At 42.0% G+C, this 19387-nt stretch overlaps 1 protein-coding gene across 1 annotated transcript in view; it reads right to left on the reverse strand.

Moving 5' to 3' along the window:
• The window catches only part of TACR3 (tachykinin receptor 3), a 65595-nt gene that overhangs the window by 13563 nt on the left and 32645 nt on the right, over positions 1-19387 (reverse strand). The window lies entirely within an intron of this gene.

Below are 19387 nucleotides of genomic sequence, written 5' to 3' on the forward strand. Positions count from 1 at the left end.
CACTGTTAAAATGACCTTGATCACACGTCTTTTCTTTTCTTTTTTTTACGTTTTTGATTTGTTGTTGTGATTCTAAATGTTGTACTCTACCTAGGTTGAAATTCATTACTGCACAATGGGCCACCACAGGGCCTGTTCTCCACTTAAGCTCTCAGGATCGGACTTCAGTGGGACTTAAAAATGGTGCATGAGCCTTGGGCTGGCCCTTGGCACAGTCAGGAATTTCACCTCTTGTCATAAACATACAGCTAAGGGTAGCATAAAATTCCTCCTTACCCTGTAAAGGGTTAATCCCTCCTTTACCTGTAAAGGGTTAAGAAGCTTAAATAACCTGGTTGGCACCTGACCAAAAGGACCAATAAGGGGAGAAGATACTTTCAAATCTGTGGGGGAAGGTTTTTGTTTTGTGTTCCTTTGTGTTCTCTCTGGGTCAGCAAGGCACCAGGGCAGGGAAAATACATCTCCCTAAGCCATATCTGAACTAAGCATCTAGAATTACGGAACTAGTAAGTAATAGCAAGGAAATGCATTAGATTATCTTTTGTTTTAGCTTGTGAATTTTCCCTGTGCTAAGAGGGAGTTTCATCCCTGTTTTTGTAACTTTAAAGTTTTGCCTAGAGGGGAAATCCTCTGTGTTTTGAATCTGATTACCCTGTAAATTGCCTTCCATCCTGATTTTATAGAGGTGCTTCTTTTACTTTTTCTTTATAACAAAGTTTTGTTTTTTAAGAATCTGATTGGGTTTTTAGTGTCCTAAAAACCCAAGGGTCTGGTCTGTGCTCACCTTGGTCACTCTCAAGCCTTCCCAGGAAAGGGGGTGAAGGGACTTGGGGGCATATTTTGGGGAAACAGGAACTCCAAGTGGTTCTTTTCCTGAATCTTTGTCTAACTCAGTTGGTGGTGGCAGCAGTACGCATCCAAGACAAGGAAGGATTTGTGCCTTGGGGAAGTTTTTAACTTAAGCTGGTAGAAATAAGCTCAGGGGGTCTTTCATGTGGGTCCCCACATCTGTACCCCAGAGTTCAGAGTGGGGAGGGAACCCTGACACCTCTAGAGAACACCGATTGGCACAAATGGAAATAAATGTGAAGAGATAGGTAAATCAATCAATCTAGGGCATGCAGATAAGCAGTAAGCACATTTTAGCTCTAGAAATGGGAATCTCATCATGCGACCTCTAACAATGGGAAGTACTCCCTTAGAATTAAAAGTAGCCTGCATAGCTTGGTACCCCTGGAGACCTGCAGGCACTATGGCTGGGGAGTGGCCATAAAGGTCTTCTTAATTTATTCACTAAATTGAATTAAGTGCTTGCTTTTAGAAGTAAGCCCTTTTCCTGGTAAAGTTATACAGTAACAAACCACTTAAGATAATTACTGTGTTTCTTTATCATTTATTATATGAAAATGTCATGGAAAAAAAGTGCTAAACATTTAATAAAAGAGCTACTTTCCCCCCCTATCCTTCTGATGTGAACAAAACTGTGTTGCCTGAAGATAAAGGCAGCACTTGCCTCTAACAGCACTTTTTCAAAATACATGGCTTGATGCAGCTTGCAAAGCAGTTAGACCTATTCTTTTATTTCCACCATAATTGTGCATTTGCAAAGATAGTAACATTTTTTCTTCAGAAGGTTGAAGCAAAGTGGTTTATTACTGCAGAGACAAAAACAAAACAAAAACACTCCCATAAAGCATGTGTTCGGTATTGCATTTAAATTGAGTTAGAAGCAAATTAATGTCAATGATGTTGGAGTTTTACTTATTGTATTGAAGCGCTCGTCTTCTTATTCTTATTCAGTAAGGGACTGTACAATAGTATCAATTTGTTAGGTATAGTAGATTTGCACCCGAAGTGTGGAACAGCACCTCTGAGAGCACTGGGAATGACCATTGCCACAACCTTTAACAGGATACATCACGTGTTTCAATCGTGCCTGCCCAGCTTTGCTGGCTAGTTTGGCAATAGCATAATAGTCCTTTCAGCACCCGGTGTTTCCCTTTGCCGAAGGAGTTTCTAGTGTCACTGCTGGCTGTGATGGGGTGTTCACCCCACACTTGCCTGGAAAGGGTTAATGTGGAGTGAGAATGGGGCTAGTTAACCCTATGGGCCACAGGTGGGGGGGACTCTGGTGGTTAGGTAATCCCCTGACGGGATGAGGGAGCCCAGCTGAAGAAGGACCACGCTGGGCTGGGGTTATAAAGGCAGGAATTTGGAAGGAGGGGGGAAGGGCTGCTGGGAAAGTTTGTCACTCTCTGGGACAAGGAAGGTGTAGGGCTACAGAGCCAGGTAACCAATGGTTGCTCCCTGGGGGGGGGGGGAGGAGGGAGTTTGGGCTGGGAAACCCAGAGAAGTGCCGAGAGTTGGAAGGTATGGAAGATGCTCAGGGAAAAGGAGCAAGGTTCAGGAAGGAACAGATCATGGCTGCTGAATAGAGGGTCCCTGAATTGAAATCCAGAGTAGATGGTGGGCCTGGGTTCTCCTATCAGCTACTGACTGGGAAGGCTGCCTGAGACGCATGGCTAGAAGAGACTTTGACATTACCTCCAGAAGGGAAACCCTGGCTGGACCTGAGAGTCACAAACAGGCAGCAGCAGCTTGTGAAGTGAAAGAAGGGCTGCAGATCCAAAGAGAGAGGCAGAGAGATGGCGTGCAACTGCGGGAAGGGGTGTTAATCTCATGAAGCTAATCCCCAGAACATCCAGGAGGTGTCACTATCCTAGTGGTAATTAGAGTACCGCATCACACTGGTGCAGGAGTCCCCAAATCCTTGCCACTAATGGCCAGATTTTGCCCACTTGCCAATTTTAGTTAGACTGATTAGTGCCTTACTCCCATATGGCAGTGGAGTACGGTACAAACCATCTTGAAGAAGGGTGGTAGGATCTAGCTCTAAGAGGGCGTGATCCAAAGCCTATTGAAGTCAGTGAAAGTCCTTTCATTGATTTCAGTGGGTATTGGATTTGTCCCAGAAAGCAAATACAACAGCGTCTTGGATGGGTGCAGAAAGTGCAACAAACTCAGTTGAGGGATCAGACAAGGATTATGCAAGGACTGGAATTGTGCCTGGGTTCTGTGCCGGGCACAAAGGAGAAAGTCTGCTTGTAATCTCTCCCCACCTGTGCAGGGCCATGTATGAGCATAATCTAGCCCAGGGATCTCAAACTCAAATCACCATGAGGGCCACATGAGGACTAATACATTGGCCTGAGGGCTGCATCACTAACACCTTTTCATATAAAGGTACAACCCCCCACTCCTGCACTCATCCCCACTCCATCCCTTCCATGAAGCCCTTCCCCAAATCCCTGCCCCTGCCACGCCTCTTCTCCGCCTCCTCCCCTGAGCATGCGGCTTCCCGCTCCTCTCCCTTCCCTCCTGGAAAGCGCTAAGCGCTGCCAAACAGCTGTTTGGTGGCAGGAAGCGCCTGGAGATAGGAAGAGGAGAGGGGATGTGGCACACTGGGGGGCGGTGGGTGAAGAGAGCTTGGTGGCAGCAGGAAATAACTCCGCGGGCTCCATGTGGCACGTGGGCCGTGTGTTTGAGATCCTTGATCTAGCCCATACTGAATTTCACTTCATTTCAATCAGCAGTTCCATTTTCACACATGGCTTATCAATCACAGACTTGGGCCAGTTTTGTGCTACACTTTTCAGTTTATTTCTTAGTGTAATAAATACCCAAATATTGACAAGTAGGTATCATTGGTTTTTGTGTAAGAATTTTGACTCTATTGTTAAGAAATGTCTGACTCAATTCAGCAAAACACTTAAGCACATGCTAAAGTCCTATTCTTATAGAGCAATCACTTAAGCCTGTGCTTAAAGTTAAAGTGCTTTACTGAATTGAGGCCTATGTGACTAAACACAATTGATTTAGGATTCATATGTTGAGAAGGGATCAATTATTCTGGCTTTCTCTAATACATACTTAAAAATCTGGGATTAAAGTGATTCTATAACGCTTAATTCAGTGTCAGTGGCCTGGTCTACACTATGACTTTAATTCGGATTTAGCAGCGTTAAATTGAATTAATCCTGCAACCGTCCACACAACAAAGCCATTTATTTCGAAATAAAGGGCTCTTAAAATCGATTTCTGTACTCCACCCTGACGAGTGGAGTAGCGCCAAAATCGATATTGTCATTTCGAATTAGGGTTAGTGTGGCCGCAATTTGATGGTATTGGCCTCCGGGAGCTATCCCACAGTGCACCATTGTGACCGCTCTGGACAGCAATCTGAACTCGGATGCACTGGCCAGATAGACAGGAAAAGCCCCGCGAACATTTGAATTTCATTTCCTGTTTGCCCAGCGTGGAGAGCACGGGTGACCACAGATAGCTCATCAGCACAGGTAACCATGCAGGCCGATAATCGAAAAAGAGCACCAGCATGGACCGTACGGGAGGTACTGGATCTGATCGCTATATGGGGAGAGGATTCAGTGCTAGCAGAACTTCGTTCGAAAAGACAAAATGCCAAAACTTTTGAAAAAATCTCCAAGGGCATGATTGGGAGAGGCCACAATAGGTACTCAGATCAGTGCCGCATGAAAGTCAAAGAGTTCAGACAAGCCTATCAAAAAACAAAGGAGGCAAACGGTCACTCCGGGTCAGAGCCGCAGACATGCCGCTTCTATGCCGAGCTGCATGCAGTTCTAGGGGGGGCCACCACCACTACCCCACCTCTGACCGTGGATTCCAAGGCGGGGGTAATCTCATCAGCTACACCTGAGGATTCTGCGGCCGGGGAAGAGGAGGAGGAGGAGGACGAGCTTGCGGAGAGCACACAGCACTCCGTTCTCCCCAACAGCCAGGATCTTTTTCTCAGCTTGACTGAAGTACCCTCCCAACCCTCCCAAGCCAGTATCCAAGACCATGACCCAATGGAAGGGACCTCAGGTGAGTTTACCTTTTAAAATATAAAACTTGTTTTAAAAGCAAGCGTTCTGTGCTTGTTTCCCGGGCCCAGAATCGGCATTCCACGGCTATAACCTGCCCCATTAACAGCATGATCTCCAAAGCACCAGGTCCCGCGGTTTGATAGAATTCCATGTCTATATCCTCATCACTCTCGCCACTGCGCTGCCGTAGCCTACTCCTCGCCGCCTGGTTTTGCAGGTTCTGGTTCAGCATAAACTGCACGATAATGCGTGAGGTGTTTACAATGTTCATGACTGCTGTCTTGAGCTGAGCGCGCCCCATGCTTGCCGTGGTATGGCGTCTGCACTGTTCACCCAGGAAAAAGGCGCGAAACGGTTGTCTGCCTTTGCTTCCCTGGAGAGGGGGGAGGATATACCCAGAACCACCCGCGACAATGTTTTTGGCCCCATCAGGCATTGGGATCTCAACCCAGAATTCCAATGGGCAGAGGAGACTGCGGGAACTATGGGATAGCTATGGGATAGCTACCCACAGTGCAATGCTCCGGAAATCGACGCTAGCCCCGGTACATGGACACACACCACCGAATTAATGTGCTTAGTGTGGCCGCATACATTCAACTTTATACAATCTGTTTCCAAAATTCGAATTATATAAATTCAGATTAATCCCGTAGTGTAGACATACCCTTTGTTAGAGAGTCTGACTTCAGGTACTGACCAAAAGTTGTTGCCACCTGGTGGCTGTTTGGTGTTCTATATGAAATGAGCTAATGATCTCAGTCTATTTCCCACTGGATATCATCAGGCTTGAGTTAGAACTCTTGTCTAATTGAAACCTGCCTGTTTCAGGCATCTCCTTGTAGATGTCTAGCTATCAGTTCACACTCAACATGGCTAAAACACAGCTCTGAATCCCCCATCCCCCCAAGCCCATACCACTACCTCCTTTCTTAGTCTTTGTGGACAACACCACCATTCTACTTGTCACCTGGGCCCATAATTTGGGTATCATCTTATAATTTGGAGACTCTCTCCAAGATCCCACATCCAAGCTATGTTAAAGTCTTACAGATTCTTTCTGTATTAACATCTAAGATATGACCTTTCCTATCCATCCAAACAGCTAAACTCTTGTCCAAATTCTCAGATACTGCAACATCCTTTTCTCTGGCCATGTCATATGTAGTCTTGCCCTGCTTGTATCCATTCAGAATGCTGCTTGCAAAGATAATTTTCTTAGCCCGTTGGTTTGACCATGTCATCCCTCCCTCTTCTCTATTGCATCAAACATAGGCTACTTGTCTTCACTTACAAGGCCCTTCAGGATCTATCACCACTTGACTTGTCATCTCTGATTCTGTATCAAGAGTGTGACTCCTGTCGCCAATAAGACCATCGCCATTGCTCACTTGTTAAATTAAACAAGCACTTCCATGTTTTTTCTCCCATGCTGCCCCTCACGCTTGGGAGAAGCGCCACCTAAACATCTGCAAAATTAATTCATTATCCTCCTTAAAACTCTCGAGTGCCATGATGTGTACAAAAAACTTGACAGTGCTGACCAGTTTTGTTTCATTGTTTCCTTGTACTCCCCCATCTGTGTTGTCCCTCGTCTTGGACTGTAAGTGCTTTGGAGCAGGGACTATCATTTTGTTCTGTGTTTTTACAGCATCTAGCATGATGGGATACTGGTCCATGACAAGGTATCCTAGATGCTGCCATACCGGTACTACTGCTAATTTAGCAGTCTCAGTAGATAGGTTAAATGCCCTGAAGAAAACCTGAAGCAGAGTTCTGTGTGGTTTGAAAGCGTGTGTCTCTCTCTCACCAACAGAAATTGGTCCAATGAAAGATATGATCTCACCCACCTTGTCTCTCTAATATCCCGAGGCCAATGTGGCTACAACAATACTGCACAGGCTAAAGGTGACAGTCACATCCTGCCGAGCCTGCTCAAACCTTCTGCAGCACAGGAGTACGTAGCTCCCCTCTTACTCATGGTGGTCCTTTCTGCTTAGGAAAACATGGAGGGCTGTGTGGGGAAGCGTGTACTGCTTCTTACTGTGCTGTACCTGTTCTGTGGATAAACAGCAGGCTCCAGGTTTCCAGAAGTGTCAAGTGGTATATTTTAGAAGCCAAAAATTCACACTGATATAGAAAGAATCAACCAAGTGTGACTTCATTTATTTCTGCTGCAGGAAGGCAATAATTATGGATAAATTCTAAAATTAATGACAAAAAGGTCTATCAGGTGCAAGGGACAGATATATTGGGAGAAAGCAAATGATGTCTGATCGACTATGAAAACGAGAGGATTAATTTCATCCTTTGAAAAATCTAAACCCGTACAATCATCCTAAAACATTTTGGTATGGGTATATTAATTTTGGTTTCTTTTAAAAAATTCTCATGTCTTATTTTTTTTCCTGGGAAATTACTGAGTGCACAAAGAGCAAAACAGTAAAACCAAAAGTATGATGCATAACAATGAACTGCTTTTACAGTGGGTATTAGATCCATTTAAACTTCAAATACAATATGATGGAAAGGATTTAATAACTTATTTGAAACACTTTAAAGGATTATCTCAGAGTAGGAACCATACTGCCTCATGTCATTGTAGGCTTGGGGCCATGTTATCGTTATGAATAGTAAGGTTATTCATGGAACCTCAATAAAGTTCAAGTTAATGGAATTCAAGAACACCTGAATAGAGTTGTATATCTTGATACTGTATTTGTATTTACAGTTCTCATGTTTTTTAATGCCGAAGGGAGCCAATTGTTGGGCAAAAATAACAGGATATCTGTTTTTTATCATATCTTCACCATCTGGGAATTGTGCTCATGGTATTTTGGCCCTCAGCCATTAAAAAAGCTTGTGATGAACATAAATAAAAATAAACACAAAGTTCCCTGGACTGCAGTGTATACCACACACTGGCACTGAAATAGTTAATTGGAGCTGGAACATTCAATGAGGCCACAAGGTTGTAACTGGAGGGTGGGCTCTGACCAATGAAAGATGAGTCCCAGCTGGTTGTTATAAAGAAAAGAAGCCCAGAGTTGAAGGGGGTGAAGTCAAGTGGGAGCTGCGGGGAGAGAGAGAGAGTGCAGGGGAGGGAAAGAACTCTGCAGTCCCTCTCTTGGCAGTCCTGCAGGGTTGAAAAGAAAGCCCAGGGGAAGAGTTAGCCTTGGGATCCTCTCCTGAGTAGAGATCTCTGGCAAGAGGCCAGGAGACAAACAGAGAAGCCATTGGGAGCCCCTGCCCTGAAAGTAGGGTAAACCCTGAGAGGCTGTGGAGCATGAGGAGAATACAAGTATACAGTGGGCCTAGGATGGGGCTGTGTGAAAAGCCTATAGACTGGCTAAGGTCGGAAGAAGCCCAACGAAGAAGCAGGATTGGTCTGAGTAGATGACATTGCTTGTTTATTATAGATTCCCTGGGCTGGAACCCAGTGGAAAGGGAGGGCCTGGGTTCTCCTACAGGCCCATTCAGAAAGGTGGTGTGAAGACACCGGGGCAAAAGGACTAGTAAGTTTGGAATTGGACTTGGTGTGAGGCTGGTGAACTCTGTTACCTGGGGGAGTAACTATAAGTGACCTGGCTGGAAGGATGAGTCACAGAATTATAGAAATGTAGGGCTGGAAGGGACCTCAAGAAGTCATCAAGTCCAACCTTCTGTGCTGAGGCAGGACTAAGTAAACTTAGACTATCCCTGACAGGTATTTGTCTAACCCATTCTTAAAAATCCTGCAATGATGGGGATTTCACAACCCCCACTTGGAAGCCTATTCCAGAACTTAAATACCCTTATAGTTTATATATTAGGAAAAAGTTTCTAACTTAAATTTCCCTTTCTACTGATGAAGCCCATTACTTCTGCTCTTTTCGATGGAAATGGAAAACAATTGATCACCACCCTCTTTATAACAGCTGTTACAATATTTGATGGCTGATGCGGTCCCCCCTCAGTCTTCTTTGCTCAAGATTAAACAAGCCTATTTGTTTAACCTTTCCTTATGCCAAGTTTTCTAAACTTTTATAATTTTTGTTCTCTCTCTCCAGTGTGTTCACATCTGTCCTAAAGTTTGGAGCCTAAAATCATATACAGTTCTCCAGCTGAGTCTCACCAGTGCTGAGCAGAACAGGACAATTACCAACCTGGTCTTACATATAACTCTGTCATTAATACATGCCAGACCATTAGTCTTTTTCACAATGGCATCATACTGACTCAAATTCAATTTGTGATCTGCTATAAACCCCAACAGCTTTCCAGCAGTACTCCCATCTAGCCAGTTATTCACCATTTTGTAGTTGTGTATTTGACTTTTCCTTTGTAAGTGAAATACTTTCACTTATCTTTGGATTTCATCTTGTAGAATTCAGACCAATTCTCCAGTTTGTAGAGGTTATTTTGAATTCTAATCCTGTCCTCCAAAGCACTTGGAAGCACTCCCAGCTTGGTGTCACCTGCAAACATACTCTCCGTTCCATAATCCAAGTCACTAATGAAGATATTGAATAATACTGGACCCAGCACTGACCCTGTGGGACCCCACTAGACATGCCCTCCCAGTTTGACAGTGAACCATTTACAATACTCTTTGAGTACAGTCTTTCACTTAGTTATGCAGCCACCTTACAGTAATTTCATCTAGACTACATTTCTCTGGTTTGCTTATGAGAATGTCATGTGGGACTGTGTTAAAAGCCTTACTAAAATCCAGGTATATCACATCTATTTCTTCCCCCTTATCCACAAGCCAGTAACACTTTGGCCCTGCACTAATCGTCGTCTTCTCTTTCAAAGTGTTTGTTGGCAGGGAGAGCCAAATGCGGAGAGCCTGCTATGCCACGACGAGGCAAGCCAGTAGTGAGTACACTCTTCAAAAGTCCCTGTCCTGCAAACTTTTATTCATATGAGCATCCTAACCTGCATGAGAAATGCCATGGAAATTAATGGGGTGTTTGTAAGTCTGGACTGAATAATGGAAACACAGATGAGATACTTTCTATTGGAAAGATTTTTTTTTTTTAAATTTTGATAGAGTAGAACAGACTTACATGAAAGCATGGGAAACAAGAGATTTGTGACAGGATTCAGAAGCATTCCCCTGGGTCTGAAAAATAAGGGGCTAATAATTTCCCACGTGCTCCTGGGAGGGGTTGTAAAAGCAGCTGCTTTTCCAGACTCACATTCCATTTGACACTTATGGATTCAGGACATTTGTGGAAGCACTTTCATTACTCATCTAATCACTATAAAGGATTTATGGATGTTGCACTGAACAGTATAATTTTTACAGGCCTACAATAATCTAAAACGTTTTTCTACTTAAACTTCACATGTTCATTCCAAGTAACATTTTCTAATGTTAAATCAGAAATTGACAAAATGTTTGTAATTATTAATTATGGATCCAATAGAAGAAAATTTACAGTAGTTTGGGCTCTTTCATAGATAATGTACTGCAGTTAGTGAGGTGTAAATTATTTTAGCCATGGATTATAAAATTGCTTTAATCAAAAAAAAAAGGCTGAAATTCATCCTTGGATGAAAAGAGTGTACTTACTAAATTGCTTCTGGAAGGAATACCCAGTTCGCAGTGCCACTGCAGTGACATACAGATACAGGGCAAAACTGCAACCAATCTTCACTTGAAATAGCTTGGTTACTGTGAATACGTTACATCATTGCCACCTATCATGGTGCTATCCCACCAATTTAATTACCTATGCCTCTCTAGTGTAGACAATGCTTTAAAAGGACAGTTCAAGAGGACTGAATTTGTTTACTTACTCCATGGCTTCTGTGCTCATCCATCCTTGACACTAATTTCACATACCATAAGTCTGAAATTAATTTTCATTAAGTCCAAAGTTCATTCATCTAGCTTCATTACCCAAGCCACCTGTCCCGCTTGTTCACATTTAGTGAACAAGGCATTGAAGTTTAATGGCCTAACTAATCCCATAATTAATTTTGATGGATGTAATAGGCGGCAGTGTGAAGTGCCATAACAGCCTCAGGTTTTGAGATATGCTTTCTGTCAACACATCTAACAAATTCTATTGTCCACTTTATGGTATGTCCATTTTGTAGTTTCTTGTCTTGTAGCAATGTCTTCTGTTCTTACCAACTCTATTCTTAACAAGTTTTAATATATAGTCACTAACCCTGCTTTCCAGCATGTTGCACATCTACGATGTAATACCATTGCTTTATTTGACTTAGATGGTGAGAAGGTTTGAGAATGAGTCTGGCAAATCTTGATCGGGATAATAATATTGTCTCATTAATTGCAGCTTTAACCCTTTGACTTTTTCCTTTTCACACTCTATAGGAAGCTGTTCACATAATGAATACCATTATCTTTCCCTGACACATTTTAATAGCAGGCACATCTATTTATCATCTTTTCTACAGATGGGAAGATTATCTTTTCATGGAAAGATTAGGTGTTACCTTACAGATAAAGAAGCTTTTATTTAGAGAAAACATTTTTAATGTCCTTTTCAGAATAAGAAAGGGCTTATGTCAATGACGTCTGTCTGAGATGCAGCATAGGAGGACAAAGCACCAAAAGTGATTTGACTTGAAGCATTGCTTTCCAAGCAGTATCTTACTTTAGGTTTAAAGAGAGAGTGGCAAATGCATAAGATCATGGCATGTGTATGGCTTTGAGGCTTGTCTCGCTCACCAACAGGAGTTGGTCCAATGAAAGGTATAATCTCACCCACCTTCTGTCTCTAATATTCTGGGACCAACATGGCTACAACAACACTGCATACAACTTTTGAGGTTGGCAGTTCCAGAAATAAATTCTGGGTATGGTAGTAGCAGATAAAACAGGAATAGCACAGATCAAGGCAGGTGACAGTCACTTGGCCACGAAACTTTGTAATGATGTGCTGGAAACACCTAATTTAATGTACTTCCAAGAAGGAAATAATTTCTGTCCCCAGTCTACTTAGAAAACTTGAATGGCATATGGAATGGCTCTTAACTGGAGGCAGGATCTAAAGCTTTCAGAGGAAAAAAAATACTAAGAATGCCTGCCACCTACTTTAAATAGTATGTAAATTATTCTGAAAACAGAAACAGTAGCTTAATGAAGGGAAAAGGTCCTCCTCTGATCAAAAATTGTGAGAGCACAAAATAAAAAATGTTATTTAAGGTTGCCAGTGATGAGAATTCTAACACTAAAGTAAAAAGTATGAGAATTTAAGCATGTGAAAACTCTTTCATAGATTCTAGGACTGGAAGGGACCTCGAGAGGTCATCGAGTCCAGTCCCCTGCCCACACGGCAGGACCAAATACTGTCTAGACCATCCCTGATAGACATTTATCTAACCTACTCTTAAATATCTCCAGAGATGGAGATTCCACAACCTCCCTAGGCAATTTATTCCAGTGTTTAACCACCCTGACAGTTAGGAACTTTTTCCTAATGTCCAACCTAGACCTCCCTTGCTGCAGTTTAAACCCATTGCTTCTTGTTCTATCCTTAGAGGCTAAGGTGAACAAGTTTTCTCCCTCCTCCTTATGACACCCTTTTAAATACCTGAAAACTGCTATCATGTCCCCGCTCAGTCTTGTCTTTTCCAAACTAAACAAACCCAATTCTTTCAGCCTTCCTTCATAGGTCATGTTCTCAAGACCTTTAATCATTCTTGTTGCTCTTCTCTGGACCCTTTCCAATTTCTCCACATCTTTCTTGAAATGAGGTGCCCAGAACTGGACACAATACTCCAGCTGAGGCCTAACCAGAGCAGAGTAGAGCGGAAGAATGACTTCTCGTGTCTTGCTCACAACGCACCTGTTAATACATCCCAGAATCACGTTTGCTTTTTTTGCAACAGCATCACACTGTTGACTCATATTTAGCTTGTGGTCCACTATAACCCCTAGATCTCTTTCTGCCATACTCCTTCCTAGACAGTCTCTTCCCATTCTGTATGTGTGAAACTGATTTTTTCTTCCTAAGTGGAGCACTTTGCATTTGTCTTTGTTAAACTTCATCCTGTTTAACTCAGACTATTTCTCCAATTTGTCCAATTTGTCTCCTTTTTAGACTACTGTCTAATGTCAGACAGTAGCACCCCACTTCTCTTTAGTATTTTGTGTATTTCATACAGGATAAAGTGAATGTGTATTACCAATGGATTCTCTGCAGTGCTATACAATAGCATTGTATAATGCTGTATAAACAAGCCTGTGACCTTGACACCGTGTCTGGACGTGGCATCGTGTCATTAGTCTGTGTGTGCTGATAACTTGGACAACCTGCTCTTCCTGTATGGGTTGTGTGGAATGTAAGAGAAAACCCAAGAATATTTCCTGAGGATTCATTTGTTGAGCTATATTCATAAATAGCTTCTCATTCATGAATTTGTTAAGGATCACAATCTTAATATTCTAGTTGTGATGGAAAGAGGGCTTAATTCTATATGTAAGGTGAGTCTAGCAGAATTCTGTCTGGTTACATTTGGAGAGTGGAGAAGTGGCTATTTCTTAGTGTGCTTTATTGACATTTTTAAAATTTATACTCAATATTGTTTTGAGCACACTACTGTAAAGTGTTTGCTTAGGGGTGTCTTAAGCTAAGGTTGTGTTGAACCTCTAGAGAGTCACTTGAAAAAAAATATTTAAAATGTCTTGTTTACCTGTCATAACTTGTCACTCTTTTATTCTGGGTGAGTTTTCCAATTTTCACCTCAGTATTCTAACCCTGCCTCAGAAACAAGTAATTCTGTCTTCTTTTTATATTTGGCTTCCCACAGTGTGTGGCTTCTCAAATTCACATCAAAGATCAGAATCTTGACTTTATTAAATCCAAACATTCAACAAACTATTTGGAGTATCTTTTTGTCTTTAGACAGCAATCTTAGATATCTATATTCTTGTATTCTGGGCTTCCTTATCTCACGCATAGTATGTTAATCCATCAAATAGAGGGGTCTTATCTTAGTGCTTATGGCATCTTTCCTCTTTTAACCACTATTTCAATATCTAGCTTTCCAAATTTGTTCACATAATTGACACTACTGCGCCTGTGTGCTTACCAATTTACTTCCTGGGATACTATGACACAGTGGGAGACGTTATATGTACTTCCAGGCTCATAGGACCACAAACACTTAAACATTTTGGGCACAGGCCACATCTGGCTTTTATTTATACTGCAATGAAGAAGGAAGTTGAGTTGAGGCTGCATGTTGACAGCGTCAAGAGAAGACCAAATGTGGACAGAGTCAAGTGTTGGAGTCATGAAAATTGTCAAAACACACACACACAGTGGAGTATCGTTAGCATAAAATTAATAGGTAAAGATAAAGTTAGAGAAAAGATGAAAAATGCAGAGGGTTAAAGAATAGAATTTCCTATTCTTGGTCTAATCATTGGCCCAAGACTCTTACTTCATCTTATCAAAACAATCTTTGTCACAAAAATGTTGTACCAGAATTGTATTACGATCATCTCTCACAGAACAGATAGAAGCAAGCTATTACTTTGACCTTTACAGTATATGTTGGCTATTCCCTTTTTACAGTCTCTGTAAAGTTAGAAAGGGAATTGGAATTGATGAACAAATAAAATAAAGAACACTGTAGTGGTTGAAAAGCTAGGGATGAATGTGCATTTTAATGATAGGGTGATTCTAACACTTAATAGTTCCCCATATTTATACACTTATTCAAAGTCTCTCATCTACAGACAATTGGGCATGGAAATTGTTTCCTCATGAAAATGATTATAGAATGAGAGCACAGCTGAGAAACATGAGTCAATTCTCATGGCAAAGATTTTAATAAGAAGGAAAAATATCTCCCAAGTCTCAGTCTTGTTCTTGTTCTAAAGTTCAGATTGGTGTTGGGTAAACCTCAAAGAGGTTGGCCACTGAATTAGATTCAGGGAAGCATCCAAAAGTTCAAATGTATATGTAGTGGTATCCTGCAGACCTGTATATGTTAGCAAAAAAATCTCTCACCCCATTTCCATTAATTTCTGGTCTTGGCTTGACCAGAAATAATGCAACAATAGCTTCTGTTGGGATATTTCTGTCCTTTCCTCCTAGCCCTGGCTGAAACAGGAAGCTGAGAGATTCACAAATGGAGAGTGGGGGGAATCCAAGACAAAAATCAGTTCCTAATATCAGGGCAGGGCTTAGTTCAAGTTTTGAGCATATACTGGGGCAGGTACTGCTGCAGCTGGGGGAGTGTGTGTGTGTGTGTGGGGTCTACAGGTTAATCTGGAGCATCATGTGGGTGGTGGATCTTCTTCTATCTCTCTTGGAAACTGATACTCTCTAAAATTCACCCATATTGTCCTGAACTTTTGAAATGCTGCAAAGATGGGGCCCTCCAAAATACCAGGAATAGTTTTACTCATCTTTAGATGTAAGGCGATCTTCCTTGAATTCCATATAATTTGGAAGTTACTTTGAGAAGAATGTGGGTGTGTTGCAGTGCTGCATATATACAGAAAATGGGAATGTCTTCAAAGCTGTTGATAACTTGATATGTTGTTTAGGTGTTAACCACTGTCTTTGCAAACTTCTAATGACTTCTTTAGAAGTCTTACATGTGCTGTTCATTAACTGTTAGCATTTTATATGCTTTGACCACCATTCCCAATAATCTCACTGCATAATGTCAAACTCCCCTAGTGTTGTTGTATATTTACCCTTCATAATAAAATGCAATCAGCGCAGGCCCTCCATGTGTTTAGGTAACTAGCCAAGTTTCTCTTCATTTGAATAAAGGCAGAGCTGTAGCTTTTTTTTACTGAGTTTTGCAGGAAGAACAAATAAGAACCTAATTTGGAGCCTGATCTATTAATTTGCCTTTTTGAGTGACAATTACAAATTCATCTTTCCAAATACCAGTTGCCTCACAAATCATACTTAAGACCTCAAAAGTGTAACTGAAGAGCTGTCTAAGGGCTCCACTAATAACACTGCTGATGCAGTTACTTTATGTCCCATGCACTATTAATCCTCTTATTGTACATTTCCAAAGCATGAATTCCAGTACATGCCCATTGTAGGCAGAGAGATAATATGGAGAGGCATAATGAAAACAGGGGCTTGCCAGCATGTTAAAAAGCCTTTAATTAATGAGGCATTTCTTGTCTCTTGTGTACATTTAAAGTCCTAAATGGCCATTGTTTTAAAGGATTGAAGGGATTTAGTTGGACTATTAGCAACACAAAGTAAATGGTAACTACTCTCTTCAAAGCCTTCTCGCATTAAACATAAACTGTTCATTTCATTTAGCCACTACTATCAAATGTGCTGAATTTCTTTGATAAAGTGGGAAGGCTTGGCTCCCCTAGTTCAGGAGCTTGTTTCCTGAATGTTTCCTTCCAAACTCCCTTTTGCAAACTGCATTCGTTACACACAGTCATTTCTCAGTTTATCTTCACTGTCAAACCCTTGGCACCATTCATGGTTTCTTTTTCTGACCTAATGAGGAGGTATAGGTAATAAGCCCGATAATTGCCCACCAAAGAGTTTCCACTGCTAGGGTTTTGTAATAAAGTTCATTTTGTAAACATAGGAAACCTGTTTTTGGATGGGTGATATTATGAATGGCAGATTTATTCCCGCTCCTATGGGAGATAAGGACCCCGTTAAAGATCTAAATAGAGCACTATGGAAATGCTTTTTATATTCCTTGAAATAAATCTAAAGCATTTAGCTTCTTGGGGGAAAATATAATTAAGTACATTTTCCAGATTTCCTTGATAATTGCATGTCAGTTTTCACTTAGTTTAAAATTACCACACCTCCCCCCCACCCCCCGCTCCCACCCACAAGAATAGAGTTAAGGCAATAACTGGTATAAGAGTCTGTTAAAAGATGGTTGCTTGAGCAGGGCCTAACAATTGCTTCTTTAAGAGATGCTGGCACTTTGCCCTCCAGAAAGGAGCTGTCCAAAGTCCTTTCCAATGTTCTCCACACTGGATTTTACTAGTTATTAAGGACATGGGTCCAACTTGCAGGTGGTAGCCTAAACTTCCTTAAGCATCCAGGACTTGGGTGAATGAAACTGGTTGTTGCAACCTATACAAAGAAGACATTGCGTTAGTCCGTCTGTAGGGTGACTATATTTCCCAAAGGGAAAACAGGACACCACGTATTGCTAGCCTGAGCCTTCCCCCATCCCCCCAGGTGGGGCTGGCCCAAGTCACTCACCTGGGGCTCTTTCCACCTGAGTGGTATTGGGCCTGGCATTGTCTCTCGCCCCCGGCATGTTCCTCTGCACCCCACATTTTGACAAAAGTGGGAATTTGTCACATTTCTCTTGCCAGTTGATCAAGCTGACAAGAGCAAACAGGACAAATGCCCAGTTTTTTCAAAAAGGTTGGGAGGGCCGGGATAGGGCTTAAAAAGGGGACTGTCCCGGCCAAAAAGGGGTGTATGATCACCCTATCCCCTGAGACACAGCTGTGCTACCAATACATGAATTTAAAGAGGAACTCAGGGCTATATGATGTATCCTGGGCTCAGAAACACCCTTGGGAGCCTTGATCTCTTCCTTCCTAGGTCCTCTATTCTAAGAGTGTGATCACTTATATTGTCTGGGAGAACCTCCTTCTATGTTCCTTTATATGTTTTTGAAACAACGGAAGCACCAAAGAATCCATCCTATGGTTTAATGCATATTGCATTGGACTTTGGGAGTTTTCCCCCCCTGCTATTGTTGAGTGGTAGCAAGCCAGAGTTTTATATGTAAGGTAAATAGTATAATGACTAAAAAGGGTCAGGCTGGAGACTCTTGCCCACATGCTCGGGGTCTTACTGATCGCCATATTTGGGGTCGGGAAGGAATTTTCCTCCAGGGTAGATTGGCTTAGGCCCTGTAGGTTTTTCGCCTTCCTCCGCAGCATGGGGCAGGGATCGCTAGCAGGAGGGTTCTCTGCAAATTGAAGTCACCAAGACACAGGATTTGGGACTTCATCAGCAGAGTCAAGGGAAGGGTAGGGACGGTTTTGTGGCCTGCAGCATGCAGGGGGTCAGACCAGATGATCATAATGGTCCCTTCTGACCTTAAAGTCTATGAGTCTATGTAAATGGCCAGCCAGTATGGATGGGTTTAATTAAGGCTGATAGTTATTTACATTAACATGATTTTTGTATTCCAAGGTCACGGCTGTCTAAGGGCTGGTCCACACTAACCCCCCAGTTCGAACTAAGCTACGCAACTTCAGCTACGTGAATAACGTAGCTGAAGTCAAAGTATCTTAGTTCGAACTACAAGGTCCTCACATGGCAGGCAGGCTCCCCCGTTGACTCCGCGTACTCCTCTTGCGGAGCAGGAGTACCGATGTCGACGGCGAGCACTTCTGGGATAGATTTATCGCGTCTAGACAAGACGCGATAAATCGATCCCAGAAGATCGATTGCTTACCACCGAACCCAAAGGTAAGTATAGACGTACTGTAAGACACAACACTGTAACACTAGTAGCAAGCAGAATTTGGTGGTGTCCTCCTACATGAATTTTAATTGTAATGGAGAGCTGGTGGGAGAGTTGGAATAACTGATTCACGAGTATTTCACAAAGTATTCTGTTCGGTTTGTTATGACTCATGGGATTATGTTCATTATTCATGAATGTTGGGATAACTTGGGGATGACCAGTCAGACTAATTGAGTATGTGCTCACCAAAGCAAGTTAGGGTTCCAGCATTGGGCCCAATGTTTGCAAATCCATTTTAAAGAATTTTAGCACAAATAATTCTTTATCTGAAAATGAATAACAGAAGGGCTTATTTATTCGGTTACTATCCTACTTAGAATGTTCTGTCATCCATTTAAGAAGCAGAAACAATACAACCTGATCCATGTGACCAATTGCACAACTACTGAGCGAATTGTCAAAGTAAATGGTTCACTAACAACGTATAAGCTGAAATATTGATTATACAAATACACCTCTACCCTGATATAATGCGACCCTATATAACACAAATTCTGATATAATGTGGTAAAGCTGTGCTCTGGGGGGGGAGGCGGGGGAGGCACGTGCACTGCAGCGGATCAAAGCAAGTTCGATATAACGCGGTTTCACCTATAACGCGGTAAGATTTTTTGGCTCCCGAGGACAGCGTTATATTAAGGTAGAGGTGTAATTACAACTAATGAAATACATTGAAAAAATAATTGAAAGTATCAGTTTGTTGATTGTCACTATAAAAGGTGCTAATTTCTAATGTATAGCCTTCATTAGATGAATAGGTAAAGCAGCTCTTATCTGTGTATTGAAATAGGCCAGATCGAAAACCTATTAAGTCATAGAAAGATTCTCATTGACTTCCGCTGGATTTGGATCAGGTCAATAAAGAGCTACTGTTCAGAGAACAGACAAAGCTGAACCCAAAGTTCCAGGATCATCACTTTAGTTCTGTTAATAAGGCAGTCCTTCTGTTTCACATCTCAAGGACACAATTGTATGCCTGACTAAACGTTACTCAGAGCCCCCTAGAA

This window comes from Chrysemys picta, chromosome 5 (assembly GCF_011386835.1).
Source record: "Chrysemys picta bellii isolate R12L10 chromosome 5, ASM1138683v2, whole genome shotgun sequence".
Classification (NCBI taxonomy): domain Eukaryota; kingdom Metazoa; phylum Chordata; order Testudines; family Emydidae; genus Chrysemys; species Chrysemys picta.